This window comes from Rattus rattus, chromosome 3, assembly GCF_011064425.1.
Source record: "Rattus rattus isolate New Zealand chromosome 3, Rrattus_CSIRO_v1, whole genome shotgun sequence".
Lineage (NCBI taxonomy): Eukaryota > Metazoa > Chordata > Mammalia > Rodentia > Muridae > Rattus > Rattus rattus.
In genome coordinates, this window is record NC_046156.1 from 131,751,715 (window position 1) to 131,777,319 (window position 25,605).

Here is a 25,605-nt window from a genome sequence, read left to right on the forward strand (position 1 = left end):
TAACCAATTATAAAATGGATATTATGCAATTGAAATTCTGTTTTAAAAATGGCTGTATTAATTACACTACTCCATGTAATGATCTCATCTCCTCCTAAAATGCAAAGGAAAGAAGAGTTAAGAAAGGATGGTCTTTCATATCTTCATTTTTCTGCAGGGGTTCTGTGCCCCACCAGGACCAAGTGTGCACAGTTCTGACATTTGATATGACAGGAAAACTATTTGTCAAAGATCTTGCTTCCATTTGTGATGATGAAAACCTCCCCACAGAAATTCTTGTAGGTTTAAGGTGGTTCTTCTCTGACTTTCCTAAGGACAAAATTCTGCTTCTTAAATACACCACCCTTTCAAATCTTATCACCATGTGGAGAAAGAGTTGTGACTCAAATCATTGCCAATACAATAAGAAGGGAAGAAAGGACTATTTACCAGGATCCATCCACTGGCAAAGTTGGATTTAATCTCTTTACTACTGTGCAAAATCTGAAAAAAATAATTGTTGCCTGAGCTTTCAGAGTTAATGTTAGGGTGGGTTGAGTCCAAAAATATATTAAGGCACAAAACCAGTTCAAGGTCCACTCTGTCTATGCTAGCCCTTACACTGTAGCTGTGCACATTATTGTTCTGGTTCTCAAGAAGCAATTAGTGCTTATGCTGTATATAGCCTGACAGGTATTTCCCATTTTCGTCTCTGGGTATGCTGTCCCTCATCAATGAAAAAGGGACCAACACTGAGGGTATATTCATAATACCACCCAACATAATGTCACATCAATCGCCACAGGAAAAGTTGGATTGTGAAGAAGATGTAAACATAAACAGTCAATCAGTGTATATGGTGGCATGTATCTTAAAAGTAGGGAAAGTCCTTGCATCATCAACCCTCAGGATTCTTCTGAATCTACTTGCATATTTTCCTTCATCAAACACTCCCTTGAGTGAGAGTAGATATATATATGAGAGAAATCTGGTAAGCTCAAAGGTTTCTTTGATACTCACAGCATACGAAATCAGGATTCAACAGGAAAAAAATACATAAAGAGCAGTAATTTAACTATCTTTCATTTGATTCTTCCATGTGGACAAATGGAGGGTCACTTCATACATGTGCATGAGTTTCACCTGGTATGTATGCCTAATCAAATACATAGACTACCAGAGTTCCTCATTCTCTCTCACTCTCTGAGAGGCAGGTTTCTCTCCCTCAATATAAAGCTTGGGACTTCTTCATGCATAACTTTGTTATACATACCAAGTAGATCTCATGATCTGCTTATCTTGCTCTCATAAAATATTGGTATCTAAATGTAGGTCCTCTTGACTGTGAAAGAGGTATTCTTAATCACTGAGGCCTCTGCTTCAACACCATGATATTTTTATTTTTAAAATTAAAATTCAACTATATTATTTCTTCCGTCCTTTCCCTTGCTTTATTGTTGTATCCTCTTAATCTCCCACTTAAGCTCAAATTCTTGCCTCATTTTCTTCAACTGTTATAATTACATAGAAACAAATCCATAAATATTTTCAAACAACTTGATGAGTTCATTATTCTTGGTAGTATACATACTATTTCTGAGATAACCAACTGTGATTGGCTTATAATCTATAGAGTTCATTTTTGGGAAAAACTAATATACTCACTCTCAGTAGTCTTTGTGTGGTTAGAGTTCTTTATTGAGAAGGTTGGTGTCATGAAATTCCCTCATTCTGCATTAATGTAACTAATGACGTTTGGTTCAGAAATTATTTAAGCAATGATATTGTTGGACTATCAAAAGTGAAGCCTCCCTATCATTTCTAAGAGACCAAGTCTTAAAGTAAAGTTTCTGATCCTCTTGTCAACAATCTTTCTAACTCTTTTACCCAATGTTCAGAGCCTATGTATGGTTCTGGGGTTACTATGTCATTGTATGCCCTGCAGCTCTTTGTCATGGAATATTTTTTTCTATTTACCTTGAGTAGCTGTGGTTTTCTCTAATAGTCTCATCAACTGCAAAGAGAACCTTCTTTGATGAATGGGTAAGGGCTACAATATCTGTGAATATTAGCTTAAATATTTACAATAGAGCTGAGAATCACAATTGTTTAGTGAAACAGTGACAGGACCCTCTCTAAAAACCATCACTTCATGGGACTTCATGCTTCCAGTGCCAGGCATGGTTTTATGCTCCTGAGAAATCAGATAATACCTTATTATGGTTGTCTTTGTTATGGTTACCATGATGGTATATTTCTGTCATTTAAAAATAGTAATAGACCTGAGGTTTTGATCTGTTATGTGGGCTAGTTTATTCAGCTGTCCACTAGAGGCATGTTGAGCTAAGAAGAGATTTTTCTGCAATCAAATACCATCTGTTGTTAGGACAAAATGACAACCAACAGATTGGGAAAAGATCTTTACCAATTCTATAACTGATAGAGGGCTTATATCCAAAATATACAAAGAACTCAAGAAGTTAGACTGCAGGGAGTCAAAACCCTATTAAAAAATGGGGTTCAGAGCTAAACAAAGAATGCACAGCTGAGGAATGCTGAATGGCTAAGAAACACCTAAAGAAATGTTCAGCATCTTTAGTCATCAGGGAAATGCAAATCAAAACAACCCTGAGATTTCACCTCACACCAGTGAGAATGGCTAAGATCAAAAACTCAGGTGACAGCAAATGCTGGTGAGGATGCGGAGAAAGAGGAACATTCCTCCATTGTTGGTGGGGTTGCAGACTGGTACAACCATTCTGGAAATCAGTCTGGAGTTTCCTCAGAAAATTGGACATTGAACTACCTGAGGACCCAGCTATACCTCTCTTGGGCATATACCCACAAGATGCCCCAACATATAACAAAGACACGTGCTCCACTATGTTCATCGCAGCCTTATTTATAATAGGCAGAAGCTGGAAAGAACCCAGATGCCCTTCAACAGAGGAATGGATACAGAAAATGTGGTACATCTACACAATAGAATATTACTCAGCTATCAAAAACAATGACTTCATGAAATTCATAGGCAAATGGATGGAACTGGAAAATATCATCCTGAGTGAGGTAACCCAATCACAGAAAGACATACATGGTATGCACTCATTGATAAGTGGATATTAGCCCAAATACTCGAATTATCCTAGATGCACAGAACACATGAAACTCAAGAAGGATGACCAAAATGCAAATGCTTCACTCCTTCTTTAAAAGTGGAACAAGAATACCCTTGGGAGGGAATAGGGAGGCAAAGTTTAGAACAGAGGCAGAAGGAACACCCATTCAGAGCCTGCCCCACATGTGGCCCATACATATACAGCCACCAAAGTAGATAAGAAGGATGAAGCAAAAAAGTGCAGGCCGACAGTTACCGGATATAGATCTCTCCTGAGAGACACAGCCAGAATACAGCAAATACACAGGCGAATGCCATCATTAAACCACTGAACTGAGAATGGGACCCTCGTTGAAGGAATCTTAGAAAGGACTGAAAGAGCTTGAAGGGGCTCGAGACCCCATATGAACAAAAATGCCAAGCAACCAGAGCTTCCAGGGACTAAGCCACTACCCAAAGACTATTCATGGACTGACCCTGGACTCTTAACTGCATACCTAGCAATGAATAGCCTAGTAAGAGCACCAGTGGAAGGGGAAGCCCTTGATCCTGCCAAGACTGAACCCCCAGTGAAAGTGATTGTTTGAGGGGAGGGTGGTAATGGGGGAAGGATGGGGAAGGGAACACCCATAGAAAAGGGGAGGGAGAGGGGTTAGGGGGATGTTGGCCCGGAAACTGGGAAGGGGAATAACAATTGAAATGTAAATAAGAAATACTCAAGTTAATAAAGATGAAAAAAAAGACCATCTGAAAATCTGCTCAGGTAATGGCTATAGAATTGCATGAGCATCAACAAACTAGAAGTAATATTTGCTTACACACATTAGAGCTTATATACCACAGACATATTCAATAAAAATACTGAGGGACAGTAAAAGGTTTAAATTGTTTGCAAACATTGAAGACATTTTCAAAGAGAAGTGTGTCTTGGGGGTTACAGTGGTTCATGCTCATAATCTTAGCTTTATATTCCAATTAAATTTGTCTTTCTTTTTTAGAGTTTGGGAAAACTTCAAGCAATATTTCTAGTATACATCCTAACTTTTATTTCATTCTCAGAGGGCCATGCCTGAGATATAATTACTCTATTCTCTTTTTTTCACATTTACAAATTGAGTAAACTAATGTATCCAAACAGAACACTATAAAAAATTAAGAGAAACTCTTCTGTGAATCAGATGATAGGTTATGATTTATCTGTTGGCATAGCGCAAAGTATCCTATGCATGCCTAAATCCCATAATAAATGTTAGCAAATGGTATTACCAAAAAGTAATGAGACATGTTTTATGTCTAGCTTTGATAAGTGTTAGCAATGAAACAGGAATACAGGATTATCCTGAGAGTCTGGGGTTGTTGTTGTTGTTGTTGTTGTTGTTGTTGTTGTTGTTGTTGTTGTTGTTGTTTCTGCTGCTGCTGGTGCTGCTGCTGCTGCTGCTGTTATTGTTGAATGTTTTGTGTTTGGTACTGTTTCATTTTGTAAAATAAATATAGCTTTTCATTGTGACCTTCTGGATGGGAAGACTCATTGTTGCACTTTAAGTCAGTAGAATGTAAGTGGGGTATTTGAGCTCAATGACTGAATCTTTTGTCAATTGGGATTTAGAATATCCCACTGAGAACAAGTGTTGTGAAGTGATAAAAATAAAAATTTATCGGTACTGGGTTCAGCTATCAAGACTAAATTTTGATATAATAAATCTAGTATTAAATTATACCCATGTGTGAAATAATACCCATTTTAAGGTGGTTTACCCAACAAAGCAAAGGAAATACAATTTGGATTGTTTCTTTAATCAGATATAGTTATTTTAACACCTGGTTAGTGTGACTAAATATGCCTTTGGCCTCTTGATGTTGATTATGATTGGTTTAGAGAAATTTTTAAACACATTTTTCAATGGTAGCAACCATTCAAAACTGTAATACAATACAAAAATTTATACACTATAGGGATCAAATGGAAATTTTGATACTCAGAGTTTGAGTTTCTGATTTATTATTCACCAATTGCCCTTAGACCTGTAATGAGTTGATTATAGGAGATCCTAGCTCAGAATAAACTTTTCCTCATGTTGTATAAAGTCAAATTTCAGGAGGAAAAGTTAGGGCTCCAAAGAACCTATCATTGAAGATCTATAATTATCCAGTTTCCTGAAAAGAGGCCTTATTTCAAATTCCTCCCAATCTAATGAAGCCGATGATCAAGCTGTTACCATTCCATCTGCATTGAGATGTCTGAGACACATGAACATTACTATTCATATGGATTTGCCTGTCTCTTCCTTTTTAGTCAGGCCAAAGGAACATTCATTCAATAGGATGATGCCCACAGTGAGAGGTCATCTTTAGTTGTTGTGCCTTTTTATAATCATCATTACAAACATGCTCAGTTATGTATGAGTCAAATGTAACCAAAGTTACTCAAGTGAACAGTATGTATCACATACTGGCCATTACTATGTGAAAGCCGGAAATCATCCCTTATATACTATTACACTGTGATGATCACATTTGAACATCTGACCTCAAAATCATCTTTTAAATTTCTAACAAAAGTCCAACCTATAATTTGTAACAGCTGACTTTCCTCAGAATTTTGAACTACATATTTTTAGCTTACAAGACTCATACATCAAATGCGATTTGCAACCATGCAAAATGACAGAGACCCTCTGTGCTTGCCCCCCTTTTGTCACATATTTCTCTTGTAACCTTTCGAATTGAAAACTCCCTGAAATTATTTGAAGAAGACTCAGTTTTAGTTTATTGTGAGACCTCATTATTTCACCCTTATGGAGAGGACTCTGGCTCCTGGAATAACCGTTCTAACCTGGGTGAGATAAAGGAAAAGGAACATGGTCACAGCAGCTGCCCCAGTGGGAGGACATGCACCTCATATCATGATGCACTTCCCAGAAGTACAAATGTTCCTTTTCACAAGGAGAGGAGTATAGGTGAGTCTAATGTTCTACTACCATAACTTAAAAGGCAGACTCTTTTATCATGTATCTGGATACATGATATATAACAAACAGCAATGGGGAAATTACTGAACCATGTGAAGGGAATCTTCGCCTGTGCATTAGAGGTTCCTATTGTTAGGAATTGCCTATAAACTTGGGAACCTCTTTACAGTGGTCCTGAGTTTATGTAAGAGGCAAACCCCATAAATGAGATTGATTAATTAAGGATATATGATGAAATGTCACTTATTTTGACATATATAAAAATCTTGCCCTAGATTTTTATAATAATAAAATAGCAACTCAAAACCAAAATTGGGTTTTTCCTATGTAAAAGGTCTAGCTGTCCTGGAACTTGCTTTTAGTCCAGGATGACCTCAGACTCACAGAAATCCTCTTGGTTCTGCTTCCTGAGATCTGGGATTAAATGCATGTGCCACCACCATGCTTGTCACTTATACAAGTCTTAATATAGCATAATATACCCATAGTGGATACATAGACCCTATTGTCTCACATTTAAGCTCATAGCTCAGCTATCATAGAAGTGAAGTCAGACATGCGGTGTTGTAAAATGCAGATATTGTAGTTAATTTACAGTTGCTCATGGCTGTTCCATCAGAAAGCCACACAGGGCAACATAAAGATTGGTGCTATACTATTGCTTGATTCTAATACTTATATGCATAGCTTTCAAGGCAAAAATAAGAATTTACTGATTGTACCCAGAAATATGGGCCATACACAATGAGATACCTAGTACCCTATGAAACAATGCCATTATTATAAATATTATAATATTGATTAGTTCTTTTCTGTGTATTTCTGGTAATGCAGAAGGCATGCATGCTATAAAAAGAAAAGGGCATGCAAGGGCTAAGTGAGTTCAACTATAACAAACAATGCTTTTCCTTCTTTCTTAGATTCAGAGAAACCTATGAAATGTATACTTTTATAAACCTGATGAGTAACTGTGGTTATGATACTGACTAAGACAATGTGTATATAACCTCACCAGCACTAAAAAAGGAACATCTTGTTGGAAGTTCTGAAAGTCAGCAAAATACCAATAAAGAAACAACTTTTTTGGAAAATTTCTCACCAATATTTTTAAAGATATAAATCTGTTCACTCCAATACTGGAGAGTTTCATTTTTGGTTTCTACAGCTGTCCTGCTTCATGTAATTTCTCAGAACTTTTGTACTAAATAAATTATTTCATCAAACTGATGGGTGTTTAGCTAACCTAGATATCCATAAGGGCAAAATCCTTTTAAAACAAAAATAAATCCAACTGAAGTTTGAGTCATATAATGAAAGAAAATTGAAAAAAGAAAAATAAATATAATTTCCATGTTTTTCAGTGATTTCAGAAAAGACCCAAACCCACTAGGTTGTTAGAAGAAATGGATCTCTGCATGTGTACCTCTAAGTCTCCAACTATCAACACTTATAGCTTCTTTATGACTCCATATTGCTCTGGATTCTCCCTTAATATCATTGACTCTAAGATTACTCAATCTTATAATGCAAAATACTTAAAGACCTTTATTTATATTACTAATGAATAATATATACACATTGTTCTTTGTTATATATGAATTATCACAATAGACTATATGTAAAAGCCACCTATTATGGCTTGATCTCTTCTAATAAGTTGTTCAATTGCCATTGGACATGTTTATTTACTGTCCAGCACCCATTTTAGCACTAAACCTGTGTCAGGAATCTATGCTGCATGGGAACAAGTTTATCATGTCAGACAAATGACAATTACTACCTACACATTAGATTTTTTACAGCAGAAGTTTCTGGTAACTATGATTGCAATCATCCCAACTTTGAAAATAGAGAAAATATGGAGTAAGTCTGTGGATGATAGACATTTTACAGAGTGAAACCATAGAAAAGGGATTGAAATTTGTTTGGGTTCTTAACTGAGACAGCACCTTTAGAAACAGATAGTTGAAAATAAATCACAGAAAAAGGAAATAAGTATCTCAGAAATGTATTGAGAAAAGGCTTTCTTGAAAACACATAGTTTGGGATTTATGCCAGGACAGAAAGGAAGTGATATAGTGATTTGATCTCTAAAAGAGAAAGACTCCAATAATAACTGAGAATGGCATTCTGGAGAGGGATGGATATTCATAGAAGAATGGAAAAATAAGAGAGGACCATTCACCAAAATACTTTGGAGAACAGAAGTATGATTCAACACTGAGGATTATCTGATTCCAACAAAACCCAAAACCCAGTGTTTCAAATTGGGAAAAATGGGTGAAGGGAGAAAATATATTTGGAAGCTAAAATAGAAAATAGTTCAAAGCCTTCTTCATTCCTCTCAGTTGTAGCTCTGCACCCATAATTGCCTTGGCTCTGGTTCATAGTAAGAGACATACTGGTGCTTCAGAAGTATGGATGTACAATAACAGAAGCTTGTCTTTTTCCCATACAGCATATGCTATGTATCATTGCTGAAAAGAGTCAGGATTCAGGTAAAATATTCACAACAGCAGCAAACTAATAACACTGGTCATGAAGAGATAAAATAGATGCTGAACAAGAAATAAATTGGAGTGAAGAATCAGTCCTTGTCAGAGTATCTGTTTTAAAAGTAGACAGTTTTTGCATCCCAACACTCAACATTCCTCTAGCAACTCATATGTACTTGCTTGAAATAAACTGATGATGACAGATTCCTTCAACTATGAACATTTAGAACCTTGGGATAAGAGGTATGATAAATAAAAATCTGACAAGTTAGTGGATTCATCACAAAGACACAGTTTGAAGACCTTGTGTTGGAAGTTAACTTCCTCATATATCATATGGGCTTTGGTTTGACATTACAAATAAGCCCTTAGATTTCATTTCTGACTATACCTTATGAAATAATAATAGAATAAGTATTAATAGTGATAATAATGTGTTTTATGAAATACACGTCTTAAATCATACTTAACAAAAAATATCCCTTATAAATAACAATAGTCTAAAATGGCTAGTACATCACTGACCTATAATAGGTTATCAGAGACTTGGATGTTGCACTCTGTCCAGTAGATACACAAATTTTTTCTTTCACTAGCTAAAAAACAAAAACAAACCCAGAAAAAAAAAAAACAGCACTTTCACTTTTACTAAGTGTTGCCATCTTCTTAACCCCATGTAAAATAATTGAGAATTTGCCTAACCTACTTATATTCTACCACTTTTAACTTGCCAGAGAACAGCAATGACTCTAGAACAAATATTATTTTTATATTTTAATTGGGAGATGTTCTGAGTTTGCCTCTCAGTAGACTGTGGGTCTATGACCCCAGACGTCAAGAGAAAGACAATGCTCTGAGAGTAGGCATGCTAAGTAACAATAGACTAAGATACTGATTGTTTCCTCCTTGCCTTAATGCTTGCGAAGTGTGTCTGGTTTTCATTTCCAGAAACCTAGAACCACATCATGGGGAAGAAATTAAAGATCAGTGCCTGAAGGTAGCCATATACATTCATAACACTGTAAAACTGTAAGAACACCTTGGAATCTATCATTTTTCTTATTTCTCTTTCCTCAGTAAAGCGTGAAAGTCAATTGTGGTGTTTCATGAACACAGCAACTTTTCTGTCCACCAAATGCTGCTGTGTATAATTAATTTAAATATTTGAATATTTATACACTTAAGGTAGTGGATTGTGAAACTGTGAAAACCTCTCACATGTGAAACAGGGTGCTCAAATAAGAAAGTTCACTGTATTTCAGGTGGGCTTGTAAGCAGAGGTATACATGCATACTAGAACATTACTTACTATGCAATAATAGTACCAATTCTACAAATTATACAACCAGGAAGAGGTACTTTCTGGCCCTGCCCTTTTTTGATGGCTTTTTATTTCTAGGAAGAGCACTTTGTTTTTTGTTTCGTTGTTTTTTTGGGGGGGGTACTTTTTATACTTACTATTATTATTATTATTATTATTACTATTACTATTATGTGTTCATTCATTCATTGCTTCATTTACATTCTGAACACTGCTCCCCAACTTTTCACACCTCACAGTGCTCCTTCCCTTCTCCTTTGAGAAGGTTAGGGGTCCCCTGGGTTCCCTCCAACTGGGCTCATCAAGTCCCTTCATGGTTAGGCACTTCACCCATTGAAGCCAGATAAGACAGCCCAGTTGGAGAAGGGTTTGCAGAGGCAGTCAACCACTTTATGGATAGCACATGTTGGGAAACCCACGTGGATCTCCACATCTGCTACATATGTGCCAGAGTTCAAGGTACATCTTGTGTTTGCTTGTTGGTTGGTGGCTCAGTCTTTGGTAGTTCCAAATGGTCCGGGTTGGTTGACTCTGTTGGTCTTCCTGTGAAGTTTTTATCTTCTTCAGGACCTTGAATCCTTCGTCCTACTCTTTCATAAGAGTCCCTGAGCTCCATCCAATTTTTGGCTGTGGGTTTCTATATCTGTTTCCCTCAGCTGCTGGGTAGAGCTCCTCAGAGGGGAGTTATGAGAGATTCCCTGTCTGGCTGTGTCACATAGATGCTGACCTCTTTAGAGGCAAAGATGGGGGTTGGGGAGTGGAGTATAGTTCTGTCATTGCAGGTAGCAGTATGGAATAGAAGTGCAGAAAGGTAATTTGAACAAACAGAAGGTTTGTTTCATTACTGCCACATCCAGACCTCTGCTTCTTTGATTCTAGGCTTAGGTGAGCAAAACAAGTTCTTGCTTGTAGATTCTACTGCTGACCAAGATTCTTAAGTAGGTGACAGGTTGGGATTTCTTAAGGAAGTAGTGTCTCAACCAGTGGTTCTCAGCCTTCCTAATCCAGTGATGTCTTAATATAATTCCTCATCTTGTGTTGATCCCTAACCATTAAATTATTTTGCTGCTATTTCAAAACTGTAATTTTGCTACTATTACAAATTATAATGTGTAATCCATGGAATATCTGATATGCAGGTTGTCTGATATGTGATCCCCAAAGTGATGGTGACATACAAGTTGAGAATTACTGGTCTAAACTGCTATTTTTCAACAAAAATGTTTCTCAAGTCATTTCTCGAATGTACAATGACAAATGCAATTCTCATTTATTTGCTTTTCTTTAAAAAGAAATTTCATTCTAAACATGAAGGAAGCTTGCTTTCTATAGATTTATATAATTGACTTGGTATCCCTGATCAAGAAATTTTGCACCAAAATGTTCTGCTTTCTAAAGATAATGATACAGTAAACTCTTGGGGAACCATACAAAGGGCTTATAACACACAAGTTTAGAGTTCCTTGTCTAAACTGCTATTTTTCAACAAAAATGTTTCTCAGGTCATTTCTCGAATGTACAATGACAATTGCAATTCTCATTTATTTGCTTTTCTTTAAAAAGAAATTTCATTCTAAACATGAAGGAAGCTTACTGACCATGACTTTATATAATTGACTTTGTATCCCCGATGAAGAAAATTTGCATCAAAAATTTCTGCTTTCTAAAGATAATGATACAGTAAACTCTTGGGGAACCATACACAAGTTTAGAATGCCTTGTCTAAACTACTATATTTCAACAAAAAATATTTTTCAAATACGTCTTACAAAGTAAGATCATTCCAACTCTTGTTTTTATTTTCTTTTTAAAAAAAAAATTTGTTCAAATTATACAAGGAACCTGACTTTCTAGAGATTTATTTTTTTAAAAGGCTTGTTGTCCCTGATCAAGAACATTTGGATGAAAAAATTTCTGCTATACAAAGGTAATGATAAGTAAACACATGGGGAAACATACAAAGACAGAAGCAATGTATTTTGAAGACACATAGACTTGTATTTACAAGATTATCCACTGGAATGATGTCCTAGGTTAAGTAATATCCTTAGCTCAGACATGTATTGTCATTTTGCAAACCGATGCATTTCTCAAGCAAGAGTGTTGTACAATGTCTGTAATCCCACCACTTGGGAGTCTTCTACATTATAACTGTCATGATTTGGAAGACAGTCTATGCTACACAGTTGTGTCCAGGCCAGGCTATACTATTTGTTTGAGTTCCTGTGTAAGGTAAATTAAACGAAGCATGTGAGTATAAAACCTGTGGGCTATTTATATCCTAATATTGTTACTATGCTATAGTGAATATTTTACATGCTTAATATATGTCATTGACTGGAACATGAAGCTATTACTGAATTTATCTTTCTTAAATATAGCTACCTAGCAAAATCTAGCTCAGGTATATCTTTTCCTGTACTATACCCCATAGAATGATTTTATAGGTGACAGAGGAGCTTTGAGCTCCCATTCCTAGCCAGCACCTCAGAATTTTTGCCTTACCTATAGCACTATATTTTATAATTGCATTGCCTAGGTCCATTTATGTGCTTTCAGCTCAACATGGTTCTAGAATGTCACAAGAGTGTTACATGGACTTATAATAAGTTAGATACTAAATGTGTCCCCACGTTTGCTAGAAAGATGATGGTTCAGTTTAACATAGATAGCATGCCACCATCAACATTCCAGTTTCAGGGATCCTGTTACCTTCCTCTTGGTTTTATAGGTACCAGTCACACAGAAATTCACACACTATTTTAAAATATTTCCCATGATTCTACACAGAAAAGTGATTGCAGAAAATATTTTAGGTAGCATTTTAGCTATATAGTCTTACTTCTTGTGGATTATGATTATAATATGAGCTGGTCTACAAAAACATTTACTCTAATTTATTTCTTCTTCTCTTCAGAGAAGTGTAGATACCCACAACTCATGGATATGAACTCTCCCTCATTCATATATCAATTCACAACAGGAAAAAGTGCACATTCACATACTGAAGCCAGATAAGGCTGCAAGCTAGAAGAAAGGAATACAGAGAAAGACAACAGAGTCATAGAAAGCCCTCACACCAATTGTTAGGAGACCCACATGAGGATCAAGCTGCACATATGCTAGATGTATGTTAGGGACCTACATGCAACTGCTGAAGCATGTGAAGGAGCTGGTCCTACAGATTCAAAGCTGAAGGACCTCCACGACTAAGGGCAACATCAGGATATCCAGGGTATAAGAGGAGAGGAGTCCCTTGCAGGTTCCAGTATTGATGATATAACAAAATCCAGGGGCCTTGACTCATTTAAATAGACATTTGCAAGTAAAGCTCTTTGGGCAAAAGGATATAGACAATGAGACAAACCATAGTACATCACATCTTACAAGGTACAACTTTTAAGGGTTTTTATTTAATTTTTGTTTTCAATTTTACTTTGAATTTGAATTTAAAACTTTAACTTGTAATATTTTTTTATTTGTGGGAGGGAGGAGTTATAAGGGGAAAGAGCAGATATGGAAAGATTGGGAAATGAATGTTACTGGGTTGCTTGATGAAAAATTCAAAGAAAATCAATAAAAACATACATTTTAAAAAAGAAAAATCAGACAATAAAAGAAAACAAATAAGAAAGAACAAATAGGTATAATTTAAATAGTAGTTTCCAGGGATATGGTTTACATGAAGGAAGTCATGGTGATGTGACTCAAAATGGAGTAAGATAGCTTGGGGCACAACTTGAATAGCTCTCTCACCCAGAACTATACTTGGCTTGGGCTAGTGACACATTTTTCTTGAACCATCAAACTACTGACAACCTAAATTGAAGCTTATATCAAGCTTCATGTTCAGTCCAAATACAGAAATAAAATATATTTTCCTACTCTTAATTATTATTAATGATTCTCATTTTATGGACAGTTCTATTAAATTCATTCCCTTTTATGGTCAAGTATGAAAACAAATAAGCAAAACTATTCTGAACCATTTACAAATAAAGTAAGGGAATGATCTGAGTGCAATTTCCCCTGAGTTGTGTCTTTCCTATCTTGCGCAACACTAGTGAAACATAAAATTAGGTGAATCCTGGGAAGAAACACAAATAATAAGTAAAGATGATTTAACCTAACCCAGCATTTCAGAAGAAATAATTATCAATTCTGCTGTTCAATTTAGGAAGTGTCTTAATTTGCTACTACTAATGTGCTAAAACTCTGATGAAAACCAACTTATGGAAGACAGAATACACTTCATGACATACTTCTAGTTACCAGTTAATTACTGAGAAATGTTAGGGTCCAAATTGAACCAGATAGGAAATAAAGGCAAGAACTAAAGCAAACCATGAAGGTGTTCTGCTTAATGCCTTGTAGCTCATATCTGTGTCATCCTGACCAGTAGCTCAAGGGTGGCCCCATCCCAGAGATTTGGGCCCTAAACATTCCATTGTTAATCAAGAAAATATCCTGTAGACTTCCCTAAACCATAGGCCAATCTGGTGGAGGCATTTTCTCAATAAAGCTTCCTTCTTCTCACCAACCTCTCCTCTTAGTGACTTCTTTTATTACTTTCATAAAACACCATAAGGAAGGCAACTAATAGAAGTAATTATCTATTTGGCACTAAGAGATGTAGAGGGATTACAGTCCTTCAAATCATGACAGAGGAACATGGCTTCAAGAAGGACAGATAACCAAACAGGAAGCTGAGAACTAATAATGCTTATCTTGGGCAGCAAATGTGAAGGAAAGAGTATACTGCAAATAGCTCCTAGCTTTTGTAACCCTAAATTCTAACCTATGACATACTTCCTCCAGGAAGGCCAAGACACTTTACCACTCAAGTGGTGTCACAAATAAGGTATGACTATTGAGATACCTAGATTTAGAGGGGCATTCCATTCAAAACACCACAATGAAACTCCACCTCCTCCCTACAGCACCCCCAAAACCAACAAAGCATAGTCAAGATACCTTTAAAATCACTAATTTGACTCACTCACAGTTCTTCTTGGCAACACATCAGTTCTAAAATATTGCTTTACTTTAGTAGTGCCTTTACTCTTTTTAATTGGTATGAAATTTTAAAAGTTTTAATGAGATGCAAAGAACTTAGAGTCTCCAATTCAAACAGAGACTTCATTTCATGGACTCATATGTATTTGAAGTAATTACTATTTTCCTCATATTTTTAGATTTCAATTTTTTACTTGATTTCAAATTTGTTAAATATGTGAAATGACAGAGGATCTTGTTTTTGCTTTCTGATGTTATATACTGCTATTGTAAAAATCATTATTGAAAACTATCTTCAAATATTTGGGAACAACTGCAATATGTTTTAGAAAGATAGTCAAAAGAAGTCTAATGATATAAAGACATCTTCAGATTTAGGAAACACTGTTGATTAATCATCTGCTTTGAAATAAGCCATAGATGACCACAGTTATAAAAACTTCTCTATTAATAATGGTGAATAATTAAAGATTTTATCTGCTTCTTCTCAGAAAAAAAAGATTCTACAGACAGTTAAGAAGATGTTTTAAGGCACCTAAATCCTCTAGGGGAGAGAGCTGAACCCTCAGAAATGTGGACACTCCAGAGAACTAAGAGGAGACAACTATTTTCTGCCCACATTCCTGAAAGAGGAAACCGCCTAGTGGCATCTGTGCTCTCTGGGGACAGGGACTAGAAGCAATCAGGGGCAGGAGCCTTCAGGTTTCTGCCTGCACCAAGAGCTGAAAGCCAATCCCCAGGAGTACCTACACATCTGAGAGCAGAGGTAAGGCCTACTTTTCTGCTCCAAGCGACCCACCTAGTGGCCTCATGACACACAAAGTCAGAAGTTTTCTGGAACAGGACAGTTCTGGATTTTGGCTATGCCCAGAACTGAACTAAACCAGTACCACAGCTCCCTGAACCCAAACCCCATGGTGGAGAGAGCTGAACTCCCAGAAGTGCAGACAATCCTGAGACCTCAGGGAAGATCACCACTTCTGCTCACATTTCTGGCCCAAGAGGAACCTGCATAGTGCCTCCGGATATAGGAATATAGGAACAGTCAGAAGCATGAACCTGGTGATCTCTGCCTGCACCCAGAACTGAACTGAATTGGTCCCACAGATACCTGCACCCAAATCCCATTGGGGAAAGAGCTGGACACTCAGAAGTGTGGACAATTCTGAGAATTCAGAGGGGACAACTACTTTCTGCCCACATTCCTGACCCAAAGAAAACTGCCTAATGTCATCTGTGCCTTTTGGGCTCAGGGAACTAGGAGCAATCAGGGGCAGAACCCTTCGGGTTTCTACCTACCCTGAGAGCTGAAAGCTAGTCACCAGGAGCACCTACACATCTGAGAGCAGTAGTAAGACCAGCTCTTCTGTACCAAGCAACCTGCACAAGCAGGTCACACAAACGCAGGAGCAGCTCTCTCTTCCCAGATCCGGCTGAAAGAAAACTGCTCTACAGGAGTGCTGACACACAGGCCTACTCGTCAAGCCACTGTCAGAGACAGCAAGGAAAGCTAACATCAGAGACAACCTGATGGCGAGAGGCAAGCACAGGAACCTAAGCAACAGAAACCAAGACTACTTGGCATCATCAGAACCCAGTTTTCCCACCAAAGCAAACACTGGCTATCAAAACCCACCAGAAAAGCAAGATTTGGATTTAAAATTCCTGACCCAAAGAAAACTGCTGAATGATGGAGGACTTTAAGAAGGACAAAAATAACTCACTTCAAGAAATATGGAACAGCTGGTTGTGCCTGGAACTGAACTGAACTGGTCCCACAGCGCCCTGTACCAAAATCCCATGGGGGAGAGAGCTGAACTCCCAGAAATGTGGACAATCTGGAGACCTTAGGGGAGACTGCCACCTCTCCTCTCTTCTACTCATATTCATGGACCAAGAGGAAACTGCACAGTGCTTCTGCATACAGGAATATATGAAGAGCCAGAGGCGGGAACATGCTGGTTTCTGTCTGCGCCCTGAACTGAACTGAACCAATCCCACAGCTCCCTGCACCAAAATCTCACAGGGGAAAGAGCTGAACTCCCAGAAGTGTGGACAATCCTGAGACCTCAGGGGAGACTGCCACCTCTACTCACTTCTACTCATATTCATGGACCAAGAGGAAACTGCATAGTGCCTCTGGATACAGGAACGTAGGAGCTTTCAGCGGCAAAACCCCGCTGATTTCTGCCTGAGCTCTGAACTCAACTGAACTGGTCCCTCAGCTCCCTGCTCCCAAATCCTGTGGGTGAGAGAGCAGAATCCTCAGAAGTGTTGACACTCCAGAAAACTCAGAGGAGATGACTACTTTCTGCCCACATTCCTGACCAAAGAGAAAATCAGCTAGGGGTGTCTGGTGCCCTCTGTGCACATGAACCAAGGAGCAGTCAGGGGCAGGACAGTTCAGGATTCTGCCTACCCTGAGAGCTGAAAGCCAGTCACCAGGAGCACCTTTACACGTAAGAGCAGAGGTAAGACCAAGTCTGCTGTGCCTAGCAACCCACCTGGAGGCTTCAGATCACACAAACCCAGAAGCAGCTCTCTCTTCCCAGATCTGGCTGAAAGAAAACAGTTCTACAGGAGTGCTGACACACAGACCTACAGGAGGGTCAAGCCACTGTCGGAGACAGCAAGAAAAGCTAACACTAGAGACAACCTGATGGCAAGAGGCAAGCACAAGAACCTAAGCAGCAGAAAACAAGACTACTTGGCATCATCAGAGCCCGGTTCTCCCACTAAAGAAACACTAGATATCAAAACCCACCAGAAAAGCAAGATTTGGATTTAAAATCACATCTTCTGATGATGATGGAGGACTTTAAGAAGAACAAAAATAACTCATTTAAAAAAAAAATACAGGACAACACAAGTAAACAAGGAGAAGCCCTTAAAGAGGAAACACAAAATTCCCTTAAAGAATCCCTTAGAGAATTACAGGAGAAAACAAAACAGGTAAAAGAAATGAAAAAAAAAAACATCCAGGAGTTAAAAGTAGAAATAGAAACAATAAAGAAAGCACAAAGGGAGATAACCCTGGATATAGAAAACTTAGGGAAGAGATCAAGAGTCATAGGTAAATCATCACCAACAGAATATAAGATATAGAAGAGAGAATCTCAGGGACAGAAGATATTATAGAAAATATCAAAACAAGCATCAAAGATAATATAAAACACAAAAAGCTTCGGGCCCAAAAAATCCAGGAAATCCCAGACACAATGAGAAGATCAAAGCTAAGGATAATAGGTATAAAAGAGATTGAAGTCTCCCAAGTTAAAAGGCCAGAAAATATCTTCAACACAATTATAAAAGAAAACTTCCCTAAGCTAAAGAGATGTCCAAAAACATACAAGAAGCCTACAGAACTCCAAATAGATTGGACCAGAAAAGAAATTCATCCAGGCACATAATAGTCAAAATACCAAATGCACAAAACAAAGAATATTAAAAGCAGTAATGGAAAAAGGTCAAGAAACATATAAAGGCAGACCAATCAGAAAAACACACCATACTTCACTCCAGAGACTATGAAAGCCAGAAGATCCTGGGAAGATGTCATACAGACCCTCAGAGAACACAAATGCCAACCCAGGCTCCTATATCCAGCAAAACTCTCAATTAACATAGGTGAAGAAACCAAGATATTTCATGACAAAACCAATTTACAAAATATCTTTCCACAAATCCAGCCTTACAAAGGATAATAGATGGAAAATTCCAACACAAGGAAGGAAACCACACCCTAGAAAAAGCAAGAAAGAAATCTTGCAACAAAACCAAAAGGAGAAAGAAACACAAACTTAATTCCACCTCTAAAAACAAAAATAACAGGAAGCAACAATCACTATTCCTTAATATCTCTTAACATCAATGGACTCAATTCCCCCACTAAAAAACATAGATTAACAGACTGGTTACATAAAGAGGACCCAGCAGTCTGCTGCATACAGGAAACACACCTCAGAGACAAAGACACCACCTCAGAAATGGTCTGAAGAAATGAGAGGGAGTAGCTATTCTAATATTGAATAAAATTGACTTTCAACCAAAAGTTATAAAAAAATATAAGGACACTTCATATTCTTTAAAAGAAAAATCCACCAAGATGAATTCTCAATCCTTTTTTCTTTTTTTAATTAACTTGAGTATTTCTTATTTACATTTCGATTGTTATTCCCCTTCTCAGTTTTCAGGCCAACATCCCCCTAACCCCTCCTTCTCCTTCTATATGGGCTTCCCCTCCCCATCCTACCCCCATTACCACCCTCCCCCCAACAATCATGTTCACTGGGTGTTCAGTCTTGGCAGGACCAAGGGCTTCCCCTTCCACTGGTGCTCTTACTAGGCTATGCATTTCTACCTATGAGGTTGGAGCCCAGGGTCAGTCCATGTATAGTCTTTGGGTAGTGGCTTAGTCCCTGGAAGCTCTGCTTGGTTGGCATTGTTGTTCATATGGGGTCTCGAGCCCTTTCAAACTCTTTCAGTCCTTTCTCTGATTCCTTCAATGGGGTCCCGTTCTCAGTTCAGTGGTTTGCTGCTGGCATCAGCCTATGTATTTGCTGTATTCTGGCTGTGTCTCTCAGGAGAGATCTACATCCGGTTCCTGTCAGCCTGCACTTCTTTGCTTCAACCATCTTATCTAGTTTGGTGGCTTGTATACTTATGGGTCACATGTGGGGCAGGCTCTGAATGGGTGTTCCTTCTGCCTCTGTTCTAAACTTTGCCTCCCTATTCCCTGCCAAGGGTATTCTTGTTCCCCTTTTAAAGAAGGAGTGAAGCATTTGCATTTTGGTCATCCTTCTTGGAACTCTCAATCCTAAATGTCTATGCTCCAAATTCAAGGGCACCTACATTCATAAAGAAAACCTTACTAAGGTTTAAAGCACACATTGTACCTCAAATAATAATAGTAAGAGATTTCAACACCCTACTCTCATCGATGGACATATGGAAACAGAAATTAAACAGAGACATAGAGAAACTAACAGAAGTTATGAACCAAATGGATTTAAGAGATATGTATAGAACATTTCCTACTAAAATGTAAGAATATACCTTCTTCTCGGTACCTCATGCTACCTTCTCAAAAATTGACCATATAGTCAGTCACAAAATAGGCCTCTCCAGGTACAAGAAGAGTGAAATAATCCCATGTATCCTATCAGATCACCGAGAGCTAACACTGGTCTTCAATAACAACAAAAAATTACAGAAAGTCCACATATACATGAAGTTTAACAATGCTGTATTCAATAACTTGGTCAAGGAAGAAATGAAAAAATTAAAGGGTTTTTAGAATTTAATGAAAATGAAGACACAACATACTCAACGTTATGGGACACAATGAAAGCAGTGCTAAGAGGAAAACTCATAGCTCTGGGTTCCTCCAAAAAGAAATGAGAGCATACATTAGCAGCTTTATACATACCTAAAAGCTCTAGAACAAAAAGAAGCAAATACACCCAAGAGGAGTAGAAGGCAGGCAATAATCAAACTCAGGGATGAAATCAACCAAATAGAAATAAAAAGGACTATACATAGAATCATAAAAGAAAAGAAAAAAGAAAAGAAAAACAAAACAAACAAACAAAAAGACAGAATCTTCTTCTTTGAGAAAATCAACAATATAGACAAACACTTAGCCAGCCTAACTAGAGGGCACAGAGAGTGGATCAAAAATTTTAAAAATCAGAAATGAAAAGGGAGACACCACAGCAGAATCTGAGGAAATTCAAAAAATCATCATATCCTACTACAAAAGTCTATATTCACAAAACTGGAAAATCTGAAGGAAACGGACAATTTTCTAGACAAATACCAGGTAACAAAGTTAAATCATGATCAGAGAAACCATCTGAACTACCCCATAACTGCTAAAGAAAGAGTTATTAAAAGTCTCCCAAACAAAAAGAACCCAGATCCAGAGAGGTTTAGTGCAGAATTCTGTCAGGCCTTCATAGAAGACCTCATAGCAATACTGTCCAAACTATTTCACAAAAAAAAAAAAACCAACAACAACAACAACAAAACAGATGGAGCACTACCCAATTCCTTCTATGAAGCCACAATTACAGGTATAACTAAACCACACAAAAATCCATCAAAGAAAGAGAATTTCAGACCAATTCCCCCTTATGATTATCAATGCAAAAATACTCAATAAAATTCTCACAAATTGAATCCAAGAACACATCAAAATGCTTATCCATCATGATCAAGTAAGTTTCATCCCAGGGATGCCTGCATAGTTCAATATAAAGAAATCTATCAATGTAATCCACTAGATAAAAATCTCAAAGAAAAAAATGCATTATATGCTGAGAAAGCATTTGACAAAATTCAACACCCCTTCATGTTAAAAGTCTTGGAAAGATTAAGAATTCAAGGCCCATAAATAAACATAGTAAAAGAAATATTCAGCAACCCGGTAGCCAACATCAAACTAAATGGAGAAAACTTGAAGCAATCTCACTACAATCAGTGACAAGGCTGCCCATCTCTCCTTACTTATTCAATATAGTACTTGAAGTCATAGCCAGAGCAACCAGCCAACAATAGCAGGTCAAAGGAATACAAATTGAAAATGAAGAAGTCAAAATATCACTATTTGCAGATGCTATGGTAATATACTTAGGTGACTACAAAAGTTCCACCAGAGAACTACTAAGCCTGATAAACAACTTCAACAAAGTGGCTGGGTATAAAATTTACTCAATGAAATCAGTAGCCTCTACTCAAAGGATAAACAGGCTGAGAAAAAATAGGGAAATGACAACCTTTACAATAGTCCCAAATAACATAAAATACCTCAGTGTGACTCTAACCACGCAAGTGAAAAGATCTGTATGACAAGAACTTCAAGTCTCTGGAGAAAGAAATTGAAAAAGATCTCAGAAGATAGAAAGACATCCTATTCTCATTGATTGGCAGGATTAATATAATAAAAATGGCCATTTTATCAAAAGTAATTTACAGATTCAATGCAATCCCCATCAAAATTCCAACTCAATTCTGCAGAGTTAGAAAGAGCAATTGGCAAATTCATTTGGAATAATGAACAACCCAGGATAGTGAAAACTATCCTCAATAATAAATGAACTTTTCAGGGAATCACAATCTCTGACCTCAATCAGTATTACAGAGCAATAGTGATAAAAAAAAATTGAACCCAGAATTGAACCCACACAATTATGGTCACTTGATCTTTGACAAAGGAGCCAAAACCATCCAATCGAAAAAAGATAGCATTTTCATCAAATGGTGCTGGTTCAACTGGAGATCAACATGCAGAAGAATGCAAATAGATCCATTCTTACTGCCCTGTACAAAGCGTAAGTCCAATTGGATCAAGGACCTCCACATCTAACCAGATACATTCAAACTAATAGAAAAGATGGGGAAGGGTCTTGATCACATGAGCACTGGGGAAAATTTCCTGAACAAATACAAATGGCTTGTGCTGTAAGATCAAGAATCAACAAATGGGACCTCACAAAACTGCAAAGTTTGTGTAAGTCAAAGGACACTGTTATTAGGACAAAATGGCAATCAATAAATTGGGGAAAGATCTTTACCAATCCTACATCTGATAGAGGACTAATATCCAAAATATACAAAAAGCACAAGAAGTTAGACTCCAGAGAATCAAATAACCCTATCAAAACATAGGGTACAGAGCTTAACAAAGACTTCTCAGCTGAGAAATATCGAGTGACTGAGAAGCACCTAAAGAAATGCTCAACATCCTTAGTTATCAGGGAAATGCAAATCAAAAGAACCCTGAGGTTCCACCTCATACCAGTCAGAATGGCTAAGATCAAAAACTCAGGTTTCAACAGATGCCAGCAAAGGTATGGAGAAAGAGGAATACTCCTCTATTGTTGGTGGGATTGCAAACTGGTATAACCACTCTTCAAATCAGTCTGGTGATTCCCCTGAAATTTAGATATTATACTACCTGAGGACCTAGCTATACCTCTCCTGGGCATATACCCAAAAGATTCTCCAACATGCAACAAAAACATATGCTCCACTATGTTCATAGCAGCCTTATTTATAATAGCCAGAAGCTGGAAATAACCCAGGTGCCCTTCAACAGAGGAAAGGATACAGAAAATGTGGTACATCAGCATAATGACTCCATTATGACTACTCAGCTATCAAAAACAATGACAAAAAACAAAAATCTAGATCATATTCTTGGAACCCTTCAGAAATCATGTACCTTTGTTATTAGAGACATTTTCTTTACTGATGAGGGGGCCCAAAGAAAATAGTGTGTAGTAATATGGTATTGGGAGGCCCAAGCAGTACCTCACAGTGGAAGGATGGGTTATGCCTACCCAGAACCCTTACAGCAGGGATTTTAGAAATAGGGTAGTGTGGGAGGATGGTGGTAATGAAGCAGCACCAAGTAGACTAATGTCCTGGATCATACTGCCAGAAATAACTCTGTTCAAAGCCTTGAAACCAAGGAGTGATTATTCAGCATGCTGTAACTCTTGATAGTAGAGAAATCTCCAAAGGCAATAGCCTGTCATCCATCATTGATGTGAAGAGTCACTGAACCCAGAGATTAGGACAAGGTAGTTTGAGACCCTCCTTTTCATTTACATTAGAGTGGTCCTGGCTTCCTATCTGCTGTGAATGCTGGCAGTTTGTAAGGAAAAACAGGGTGGGTACCTTGGTGCTCCTATCACTTTCTGTTGATCCTCCAAAGAGGCCTTCCTCCATTTTTGGTGGGAATGTGATTCACAGCAATATGAGCATGCAGGTGTTGTTAATGTTAGTGGTTCTGTTATATCTAAGTTGCAGGTCCTCAAAGACCACTGAGGAGCCAATTCCAATGTAAAACACCTCAGGGTCTTTTTTTTTTTTCTTTTTTTTCAGAGCTGGGGACTGAACCCAGGGCCTTGCACTTACTAGCACTCTACCACTGAGCTAAATCCCCAACCCCTCAGGGTCTTTATTAAGAGCTCCCAAGCAAGGTCTCTCAGACTCTCACCATTGCAGTGGGTCAAAGTAAGAACCCAAGTTTAGGTGCCCAGTTTTTTTATTGTAGTTACAGCAAACTTGAGGAATTTCTGTTTTAGTCAGAAATTAATATTTTTAAAAAAAATGCATTTCTGGAATGATCTCTAGGAACCAAGCATGAGAGCAGAACCACCTGACAAAAATGATGGTCAGATTATCTATTCTCTGCAAGATGTCTCAGGTTATCTCTACATACCTTGTTCCTACTATTGCAGTATGACGTCGCTAAAGGGGGATGGGGGTGGCAATAGAATGTTTGCTTAGGAGGACCCTATGATTTTCTTTTTGGAATTTGAGGGACACTAGGTCTGGCACAAAATGAGTTTCTTAAAAAAACAGGTTTGGTTGGGTTTTGTAAATCTCCCTTTTTGTCCTTAGACAGCCCAAACATGGGGCTCCCAACAGGGTCAAGGGGATATTTTAAAGCTATACCTCCTGTCCTTCAGGTGTTAGTTCTATAAAGTGGGATCTAAGCACCATGAGCTCTATTGCCCCTACTCTATCTTTTACAAATCATATTACTCTGTTTAATATGCAGGGAGCAAACATTAATAGCAACCCTAGTAATACTAAGAGGATGAGCAGGGTAGAAATCAGGGTGGTCACTGAGGGGGGACTATTAAACCATCATTAGAACCATCCATGGAATGCATATCCCTCTTTCTGTTGTTTAAATTTTCCCTTACTCTGGCCAGTAAGTCCCAGATAACCACAAAATGATTCACATGAAAATAGCATTTCTCTTTCATAGCAGCATATGATTCTTCTTGCTGTAAGAAAAAAAAGTCTAACCCTCTCCTATTTTGTAACACAACTTCTGACTTAGAGTTCATCGTTCTTTCTAAGTGGGCTATTTCTCTTTCCAAATTTCTCATGTTCTCATCTATGGCTATTTTTAAGTTGGCAAAGCTAAGACTGTGTAGGACTAGTTGGTCCCTGTTCCTGCCAGATTCAGCCCCATCCTGACCACCAAAGTAATTGTGAGGGACTCTATTTTATGTCTGATAAGCCCATTGTCTTTATCAAACAGTATTCCAGTTATCTCCTCATCAGCATGATAGGTGATTCTTGCTACTACCTGCACCAGGGCTGGAGGGGGCAGGAAAAGAGGTGGAGTTCATACTTCCTAGAATCAGCATTCTGAACATCCAGACCAGCTTCTGAAGCCCAATCATTGCAGCCAGAGCCAAAGCAGGTTCTTAATCAGTCCTTGGAAGCCTGCCATGTCTGTTGTCTGGGTTGAGCTCTCTAACTTGTACTTTTGGTGTTTGTAACCTCTGTGAAATTGTTCATATGTTCTTTCCTCTCTTTTGCTGGAATATATAAAGTCAGAAGGACTATCAATTCCTACCACCAAGGGAGTTTCTGGATTTCACACCAATGGTGCTCCGCAGGAAGAGAACTGGCCCACAAACACAAAGGGAGGGACACTAGGTTGGCTCAGGAGTTTATTCTGCTGTCGCCAGGGGAATGGAAGGGATACAAAACCCCAGCAGGCCTGGCTTCTTATCAATTCTGTGTCTCAGAGACAGGTGTAGGCAGCATGGCTTGTGCTGAATTCTGAGACAGGGAGAGACAGAGGCTGTGTTATCTAACACAACTGTTCTATCTGCAGCTCCCAGTGCTGTCTGAGCTCGGGATGTCCAGCATGATATAGATCATATTTTACTTTTC

General features: G+C 37.9%; 1 pseudogene; it reads left to right on the forward strand.

Moving 5' to 3' along the window:
• LOC116895938 overlaps positions 1–25,605 on the forward strand; it is a 109,934-nt pseudogene that overhangs the window by 54,998 nt on the left and 29,331 nt on the right.